Raw genomic sequence first — 10,899 nt, 5'->3', positions numbered from 1 at the left:
TGTGTGCTGGTGTGGAGTTTTAGCATTGTAGCAAAATTATTTTGTTTTTGCCTTGTTCTTGGTTAAGTAAGGGTTTGGCTTCAATAATGGAAGCAACTTGATTTTCTTCAGCTCTTTCTCCATGGCCTCTGAGAGTAAAGTTTTTGCACATATCATTCTTGTACATACATTTTTTTTTTATTGGTAATGGAAAAGAAAGTGGTTTTTGTTGCTAACTAGGCGAGCCCCCATAGCTCGACTAGTGAACTTTCATGGTGAAAACAAAGTTGCTCTACAAACCCACACCAAGTGAACCTTATTTTGGTTTCCCAAGGTGGAATGAAGTTTTATCAAAGCTTTTAAGCCATATGGAAGAGTGTTCCAATGAATAATTAGTTGAGAAATGCATTTTGAGCAGCCAAAGTATTGAAATAGAATGGTTTTTTAGCACTTTTCCTCTTGAAACTTGGTTGCACATCAAGTGTTTGTCTTTATGATTGCAGGGAAGGAATTTGGAAGGCTTAATAATGATGGTAAAGACCTTCTCAAAATATTTGGTGGTCTGAAGAAGAGTTTGGAATGGCGATAAGGTGTTTGAAGACTTAAAACCCTTGAAAACCCTTGTTTGTAAGCACATTTATAGGACAATAGTTGTACGGTCATGTCAAACCTCCTCATAGAAAAAATTTGAAAGATATCCATAAAGGGTATCCATAAATTCCAATTTTTCATGAGGTGTTTTGGCAGTTTGTAGAGTTATAAGCATTTTAGCAGTTTTGGAGGGCTAATTGGGGCTCTTTTCTTGTAGCCCTGTTTTGAGCTTTTCCTCAAATCAGGTAAGAAGACAAATTGAAAGACCATCAAACAAAGTTTAATTAAGCCTAAGAGGATGTTATTCAATTTCCTAAACCTCTTGAAACTCTTAGTGAGTGATCTTAGTGTTTGGAGCTAAGAAGCTAAGTGTCATTTTGTGAGACTTGAGAGCAAGTTTGAGTGAAAACAAGAACTGACATGGTAGGAAGATCTCAAGGTTGATATGAATCTTAGAGAAGGAAAGACATCAAAGAAAAAGTACCTAAACAAGTGACAAAACCTTCAACAATTACCTTTGAGGGAACTTTCAAGCCAAATTGATTGCAAACACACAAATTGAGCCAATTCTTGAGTATCTCCCTATCGGAATAAAAACATTTGTCCAAGGTGGTGTAAAGGTCTTCTTTTGTCTAGATAGTTTACATTGTCTAGATGCATAGTCTAGTCATTTGTTCATGCATAGTTAGCAAGAGTCTATAGATGCATGGCCGATTGGATGTGTGTAAGATACGACACTAGTATCAAATGAAAATATTGACCCATTCTTGTGTTTGTATCCTCACGAAGGGTAGGGATATTTCTAGAACAAATGTGAACAAGGGACCACCAGGTCTATGGTTGGAGGAAAAGTGCTTGAGTGGTGCTCTCCCTCACACAAATTTAGGTCAAGACTTGTGATACAACTAAGTAAGTCTATAATTATAGTAGACTCTAAACTCTTTTTGTCTTCATGTTGTGTTATTTTATTTCTTAATTTGAATATATGAAGTTATTCAGAGAAATGAACATGTTATATTCATATTGAAATATATCATAGCATTCTAGTTACTCTTATGTGATGCTTTGTACATTGCCATTACGTGATGAAAAGTTAATTCAAATGCAAAAAACTTCATATGCAAATTTGCTAGCATTTTTTTCTTTAATTTGAGGTTAAATCTAGTTACTTTTCATGTGGTAGAAAAGGGTATGTTACTCTTAACTTTGACCTTTCAAATTATCAAATTATGTAGTAAATGGTTTCATTCGCCTTCTTTATATGCCTTGAAAACACCATTCTCATCATATTATTTTCTCTTATTTATATTTAATTAATATATTTAGGTGAAGAAATAGTTCATCCACTTAATCAACATTTATGTAAGGTATGATTTTTTGTACCATTTTCCCCCTATACTTGGGACATTAATATTACCTATGTCATATTCTCCACATTCATAGTATGTACCCGTGATTCCTCTACCTCTTCCTCTACCACATCAAGCTCCTCTTAAAGGATATATTATGCCTCTTCTCTCATGGATTTTTTTTTCCAAATAGTGAGAAGTAATAACCTCTTTATCATGGGTACATACATTTCTTCCATTTCTTTTAACTATAATGTACTACTCTTTGCTTGTCCTCTTTCCTTAGAAAAATCATGTTAGATAATAGCAGATAGTTTTAACTTCTTGACAAATTTTCTTTATTTTTTAATGAATACTCATATTATTCTTCAATTGGTCAGTCTCATCATAATCAAGTCATCCTAAATGTTTATCATAAATCCATTAACATTCCTAGTTATATTTTTATGATACAAGTAATTACAAATAGGAATGTTTTGTTAATACAAACTGTTGGAGTAATTTTAGGATAATTATCTAATTATTTATTAATTAGTCCTTTAATTTATTTATCACGTAAGCTAAAATTAGGTGCTTTATTTTATCTAGGCATTATGATTTTTTAGTTTGAGTTCACTTAGAGACACTTTTAGTTAGCTTTTTTTAGCTCATAGTTGAGCTTAATTTAGGTCCTACTTTGCATTTCTTTAGTTCTTCCAATTTTAAGATTAGGGCATCTCTTGATTTCTATAAATCAAGTCATTCATTAATTGTAATAATACCTTCAATAGTGGATCTTCAATTATTTTGTGCAATACTACATATTTCTCTGGTCGTTATAGAACATATAATCTTTTCTTGATCTCTTTTGTGTGATAGGTTGTTTACTTGCAGATGATTCTTGGCTCCTGTGGTTGATCATCAACTTCTACAAAGTATTAGAGATTTCTATATCAAGTTCATGTCTACATTCTTGAGGGATCCAACATAAGGTAATTTTTCAAATGGAGGTCACCATCATGTCCATAATTTCAAAAAAAACCAAGATCGATAGTTGTTTCCTCAAAATTTGAGTAATAAAACCTACATGAATGTTAATGGGAGTGGTTTTATTAAGGTTGATGGTGGCACATTCAATAATTTCCTATGTCTCTGCATTATCTTCTAACCTTCTTTCTATCTAATAGATTACTTAGAGTGAGATAGGCAAGACAATTGAGTTCAACCCTAATTCAGTGCTTATTAGAGACCTTCATAGTAAAGAGCTTGTTGCAATTGGTAGTGTATGATGATTTAGTGCTCATAAGAGATCTTCATAGTAAAGAGCTTGTTGTATTTGGTAGTTTTGATCATGCATCACGGTTGTATGAGTTCTCTCATTTTTCTCCCATTGAGCATGTGTTTGTTCTTATATCTCATGCATCGAGAGTAGATCATAAATTTGAGGAGAGATTTGGTCACTTGAACCTATGTGTGCTTCAATCATCCATAGTGGTTCCTGAGACTTGTTTCTTCCTAATGGGAGGAACGTGGTTTTTTGCTCTTGGATCTCCATCAGCATACATCCTGGAGCCTACATCTTCAGCATTGGAGCTTCTTTATTATGGGGGGGCTACATCATCTCTTCTTCTCTCTCTTATGGGGAGATATTCATTCTACTTTTGTGATCAATTCTATACTTGGGGGCCACTTGGAGCCACTCATCTTAGTCACATGTAGTACCCTTTTAATTTTTCATTGCATCTCTCATTTTTGGAGAGGAGTTTTCTCCCATTAGGTTTTTCTCATTTTCTCCATTTAGAGAGACCTCATTTGTGTGAGTTGTATTGGTTTATAAATGAGTACCTAATCAATCCTTTGTTGTTGAGACTCATTCATTCATGTATTTTGTATTTATCATTATCTCTTTAGCTTATCCCTAAGTTAATCTTAAGGGGGAGTGTTGAAGTAGTTTTAGGACAATTATCTAATTATTTAATAATTAGGTCCTTTAATTGATTTTTCACTTAAGCTAAACTTATGTGCTTTATTTTATCTAGGTGTTATGTTTTTTTAGTCTGAGTTCACATAGAAGCATTTCTAGTTAGCTTTTTTAGCTTGTAATTGAGCTTAATTTAGCTCCTACATTGCATTGCTTTAGTTCTTCTAATTTTAGGATTAGGGAATATAATCTTGCTTTCTATAAATAAAGTCATTCATTCATTGCAATCATACCTTCAATATTGAATCTTCAATTATTTTGTGCAATAATACGAAATTCTTTGGTTGTTATAGAGCATACAATCTTTTCTTGATCTCTTTTGTGTGATAGGTATTTTGCTTGTAGATGATTTTTGGCTCTTGTGGTTAATCATCAACTTCTACATGGTATCAAATCTTATTCTGTCAATTTTTAATCAACATGCTTGAGGGATCCAACCTAAGGTAATTTTTCTTGTGCACATTAGGTTCAAACGAAGGTCACCATTGTGTCTGTGGTGATAAAACCCTCAAGATCGACTGTTGTTTCATGAAAATTTGAGTAATAACACCTACATGAATTTTAATGGGAGTGTTTATATTTAGGTTGATGGAGGCACATTCAACAATATCCTTTGTGTCCTTGCATTATCTTCCAACCTTTTTCCCATCTACTAGATTACTTGCAGTGGGATAGGCAAGATAGTATTGGCATTTGCAAGAAGATTGCATTAATGAAGTTTAAGTATTGTCATTGATGTAAATTGTAACCGGTAATGAAGGTAATGGAAGTTGTAATGCAACCAGTAGTTGAGTCAATGAAGGAAACTAGTATTACTTTACAAGCAGCGTGACCAATCGGTAACCCTTCTTGTTGATGTGCCAAACCCTAACCGATGGAGCTTGGTGAATCGTTTGTGTTGATCTATGACCAAATGGTGATTGGAGGTGATCATGCCACGTATGCATGTTGCATGTGATGATTTTCAAAGTTTTTTTCGCATGTAGAGATAACTGTTTTATCTTGGGAATGAGCGAGTACATTGCATGAAGAGGAAATCATGTGATGAGTTACATGATTCGATGAAGAGGTGATCAAGGAGTGGTCGAGGATGTCTTGTACAATGTGCAATGATTGCTATGTAATCCAATGGTCATGTTTGAACAGATTTGTTTGTAATCTCTATGAGATATTAGGTTTGTGATGCATTACCGACCTATTTTTTTGCTTATAAGGTCGATGAGTTGTTTTGTTGTAGTGTTGGAAATTTTGGTTAAGTGTCACTGTAATTGATTGTTGAAACATAAGAAGTATTTGAAGTATGTGTGAAGGAAGATAGGAGCATGAAAATGATTTGATCAAGCATAGAAGTGCTATTTACTAGATTATCAAACCCTTGTTGTTCTCTAACAGTTACAACAGTTAAATCCCTTAACCGGGTAAGCTTTAACAGGCTTAGTGCTTTCTAAATCCTCTAACCAGGTGATCCATTAGCTTGGATTCCAAATCCTCTATCGAGGTTACTCCTAACAGGGTATTAGCTAACCAACGCTGAGCCTTTATCCGACAGACAGCCAAATATGTCATCATCACCGACACCCTTTACCACTGTTCCTTTGACCATACCCTCCTCAGGTGTTTGGATTCTGACGAAGTACAAACGGCTTTACACGAGGTTCATGATGGTATATGTGGGGGCCATTTCAATGGTCTAAGCTTAGCCAAAAAGTTGATTCGTGCTGGGTAGTATTGGCCCACTCTGGAAAAAGATGTTCATGATTTTGTTAAGAAGTGCTACAAATGCCAGATTCATGGAAACTATATTCATGCACCAGCCCAAGAGCTTCATTCTGTCATATCTCCATAGACCTTTTCTCAATGGGGATTAGATCTTATTGGCAAGATTCACCCGACATCTGCAAATGGACACAACTTCATCATTACAGCCACAGAGTATTTTACAAAATGGATCGAGGCTATCCCCATGACCTATATCACAGGTGTCCAAATTTCAAAATTCTTGCTGAATTATATCATATGCTGGTATGGGGTTCCCCTTGCCATAGTCACAGATAATGGTCGTTCTTTCAAGAATAAAGATGTTAAAGAGCTTTGTGAAAAATTTCATATTCAACACCGTTTCTCCAATCCATACTATCCATAGGGGAATGGTCAAGCCGAAGCATCAAATAAAACCATTATCAAGATCTTGAAGAAGGTTGTCAATGACGCTGGTCGAGATTGGCATGTACAGTTGAATCCAGCACTATGGGCCTACCGCACTTCTATCCGCACACCTACTGGCGCAACACCTTATTCCTTGGTGTATGGTGCGGAAGCTATGTTACCTTTGGAGGTGGAGGTTCCTTCCTTGCGTGTTTCCTTGCAACATCTGATTGATGATGAGACACACAGAGTCTCTCGGTTGCATCAGCTTGAGATGTTAGATGAGAAGCGTTAGACAACCCTGACACATTTGCAAGCATATCAAAACCGTCTTCGTCGCTCTTATAATAAGAAGGTCAAAGGGCAACACTTTGAAGTGGGAGATCTAGTTTTGAAGGCAAATCCCAAGAATGCACAGTCTACTGACATCATCAAAGGCAAGTTTGAACCTAATCGGGTTGGTCCTTTCATAGTGACTGCAGCCTATGGCTCGGGGGCATATCAGCTTGCTACCCTAGAAGGTGAACCTCTGTCCGATCCTATAAACAGCATGCATCTTTGCAAGTACTGGGCATAATTTTCTATCAGTACTTCTTCAAATATGATCCTGAAAAAAATAAAAAAAAGTAAAAAAGCAAAAAAATACAAAAAAAGTGAAAAAGCAAAAAAAAAAAAAAAGTAAAAAAATGATTCGCCCTCTAGTGAAAACTTGGCAAACAGGTGCTTGGGGCAAGTACCTTGGTGAAAACCTGGCAAACAGGCGCCATGTGTAAAATGAGATCGTTGCTCCATCATCTATCATGAACTCTCAGCTATGCTTTTTCTCGGCCGGTTTCTTACGTCTATCTTTGTCTTGACCCAATGTTCTCTTCCAGGCCTGTTATTGGTCAACATCATTGTCTTGCATACCCCGGTTTCTTGTACATATGTTTTGGTCCCGGTCTATGTATGTCTTTCAGATGCGCATTAGGTGTGTTTCCCTTGTCATGATCGATCACTAGAACTTTTGCATTGAAAAATGTCCTGAAAAAATCTCATAAAAATTGAAAAATGTCCTGAAAAAAGATCATAAAAATTGAAAAATGTCCTAAAATAATCCAAAAAATTGAAAAATGTCCTGAAATAATTCAAAAAAATTGTAAAATGTCCTGAAAAAAATCATAAAAATTGAAAAATGTCCTGAAATAATCCAAAAAAAAAAAATCAAATAATGTCCTGAAAAAATATCTAAAAATCAAATAATGTCCTGAAAAAATCCTAAAAATCATATAAAGTCCTGAAAAACAAAATGAACACAAAAAAATTTTTAAATCCAAAAACAAGCATTTTGCAATAAATAATCCCTCATAGACAAATCACTGAGCATACATCCAATGACACGCAATTAAACACTGTGCTTTAATGAAATCATGCTTAAACAGATAAACTTTTTCCATCAAACCAGACATTCAAACTGATCAAAATTGTCATATCAATCAACCTCAAAATCATTTGTCCTTGGCACACTATCATGGGTCTTATATAGGGTGTGGTATACTCAAAACTAGACTGTGTCCTATCTTAGATGGGGTATCGCATTCCCTGAAACTAGATAGTATGATCGTCCTATCAACGCTTTCAACTTTTGACAATGAAGAACAAGATGTTTGTTTGATTTGTTGGAATTTTGTGCATCTTATCTTTTTGTTGATTTATCTTTGGCTTCGGTCATGTTCCTATGTTGCTTGATGATGTCACTGAGTGATTTAGAGTGACCAGGATGGTTCATGGTCCTTTTCTTTTTTGTGTTGTGATTGTTGTTTGTCTGTGATGTGTCTGTCTTTTGCAAAAAGGGTTGCATTTCAGCTCTGGCCTTCAATGCCACGATGCTACGCATCCGTTTTGCTACATAAAAATAAAGGTTCTCACCTACAAAGTGCAATACTGAAAGCAAGTTTTTCTTCATCTCTAGCTGTCCTCTGTTTCATTTTCTTCTTACTAACATTTCTTCCGCCTGGTCAGATAGTCAGTTCGGTCTAGTGCTCCGATCTCCAAACATACATGCTGCATCCTGCATTCATTGGTTAGTACATTTGCATTACATTAAGCATCATATCAAGTCTTTTATCCTTTTCATATTATCAATGCATCAAAAACACATAAAAAAATGCATCCATACATGTTCTACAATGGTACATAAACAATACATAAGTCATCCATACATGGAAAATCACATAAGTCATAACATATTGCATCCCATCATATCGATGCATATCATATCATATGTCACAATAATATCGGAGTACAAAATTGGACTGTCTGTCCTAAGTATGGCCCGCAAGCTGACTACAAAATGTCAAACTACATAATGTCTACTGTTTGTCTAAGGAGCATGTGCCTCTGTCACTGGGTGCTCCCTCTATCCTCCTCATCCTTGCAAGGTCTTGCGGATGATGTCCCTCATGGTCCTGGCTGTAGTGGTCTCATAGGTCCACTCACCCCCATGCTGCTCAATGACCTCTGAGAGCATGCCCTACTCTCTGTCCTCGATCGTGCCCGATATGAAGCTGCCCTCTGCTCTAGTGGAATGACACCCTCATATAGTGTCCTTCAATGGTGTATCTCCTCTCCAGTCTCTACCAACATCTGTGCCATCTCCCATGCACTGGCATCCCGAATCGACCCAATATACTCATTGACTCTCTGTTCTTGTCATTGTGCCTGAGCTATTGCTGTATCTCGAGCCGCTGTGAGTCTGGCTATCTCCGCTCTGAACTGCTCATGCTCTCTCTCTAAAGTCACAATGTGATCATGCTGACTCGCTATGGTAGCCCTGCACATCTCCATCTCCTCTATCCTAGCTCTCTCTGGCTCTATGGGTATATCCTGCAATGCCTCCTGCTCGCCTGAATCTGGCTCAGCCTCATCATCCCCATCCTCATCTCCATCCTCATCATTTCCATCATCCTCATCTATGTCCTCATCATCCCCATCATCATCATCCCCGCCCTCATCCTCCTCATCTTCATCATCTCCCTCCTCCTCTCCTGCGAGTGGGAAGTCCTCCTGTCTCCTCGGTACTGGAATCTCAGGATCTGTCAATGGCACTGGCCGCCATTGTGCAAACAATCTCTCATACTCCTTTGTCATCCCAGCGTCCACTACATCTAATCTCCAATCCCACTATCTCTGCTATAGCTGTGAGCAGTCAGCATATGCTATGTGTGGCTGAATCATACTCCCCCGCTGACTCATCTCTCTGTGAGATCGGGCAAAGTGTGTAGTCCTCCTTAGTACATCCTGCCTCTCTCCAAACTATCGTCTGACTCTCTCTGGTAGGTACAAATCAATCACTCTCTGGCGATTCACTGGTCGCCCAATTAGGTACCTCTCCTGTCTGCAATACGATAGCTCCTCACTGTCATCTGACCATCCCGGACAATCACGATATGGCCTCCATATGAACTCTCTCAATCTGTCTAGCTCATGTCACCAATACAATTTGTATCCAAAAGGACCCTGTCTCAGTGCTCCCCCATAGAAATACACATATGGTCAGTGTGGTACTACCTATCTCTCTGTAATCGGTTGACATATGGCTATGTGCTCAAATGTCCATACCTGTAGCAATGTGACTCCACAGCTCAAAGTCTGCTCTCCCTGATATGCTATCTGATGTAACTGAAAATATAGCATAGCTAGTACACATGGTCCCCATGCGTACACTATCCCCTCTGTCGCCATCCACTCTAGCACTCTTCCCCATCCAATAGGAAATCCATATCCTCGTCTGTCTCCTGCTAGTAGACATGCTATAACCACAACTATCACCACATACCGTCAATCATACTCTGATGCCATGGTCTCCCAGCCAATCTCCCTCTCAATGATATCCAGATCATCTGCGTCACACTCAAATAATCTATATAAAGCATCTCTCCATGAATCGGAATGCGGAGGATACGCCATACATCCTCTAGTTTCACTGTCGCCTCTCCAGTCGCCAGATGGAATGAGGAGGTCTCTGAATGCCATCGCTCTGCCAATGCGGTAAGTAGTCCTATGTTTGCCCTAATCTCGGGCATGAACATGACATAGTATATCCCAAGTCCTGCTAGTGTATCTCTGTTTGTGCTCTTGAGTCTATGTCGTAGCATGAAGCAGTCCGGTCGGTTCTCCCGTGTGATCAATGGATACTGTCGACTCTGCATCACAATTGGGGCATATTTTGTCAGTTCTAGGGTTTTCTCCTACAGGTTGCATTTCCTCATTTTCATGTCTAATCAGGGTGTTTTTCATCTAATCTGACCTATCCTACCCTTATCCCCTTTTTTCCGGATCATTTGCATGTCATTTTGACCAAAATTAGGGTTTACATTGCACAATTGCGCCTGTGTAAGGTAACCTGCACCTGTGTCTGGTAACCTGTGCCTGTGTCTCCCTACACAACCGTAGAAGACCCCACACAAGCATAGGATTTGCCCTACACAAGCGCAGGAGTCCTTTTCTGCATCCCCTATGGGCCCCACAATGTCTCGCAAGCAATTACAATTCATCAAATTGAAAACATGGGTTTTTGAGATCCATACCGCCACTCCTGCGTCGTCTGATCGTCTGTATGTGTGTACACATTCCTCAAAGTGATCTACCATTGGAATGTTCACCATCTATCTGCAAGTGTCCTTGTCCAGAGCAACAAATCCTCCTCTTTGGCTAGTGCAAATGAGTTCTTTTCACTCTCTTGGTCCCATTTATAGATCTTTGTCAGTGCATAGATGGACGTGCACCCTCTCCATCTTATGTTGGTCGCGGTCTTTTGTGTCTTCAATTGCTTGTCCTTCATGCATCCGATATCCGATTGTCAGTCCGTTCGATCCTATCATTTTTATCGATCAA

This window comes from Cryptomeria japonica, chromosome 3, assembly GCF_030272615.1.
Source record: "Cryptomeria japonica chromosome 3, Sugi_1.0, whole genome shotgun sequence".
Lineage (NCBI taxonomy): Eukaryota > Viridiplantae > Streptophyta > Pinopsida > Cupressales > Cupressaceae > Cryptomeria > Cryptomeria japonica.
This window is presented reverse-complemented; position numbering follows the sequence as displayed.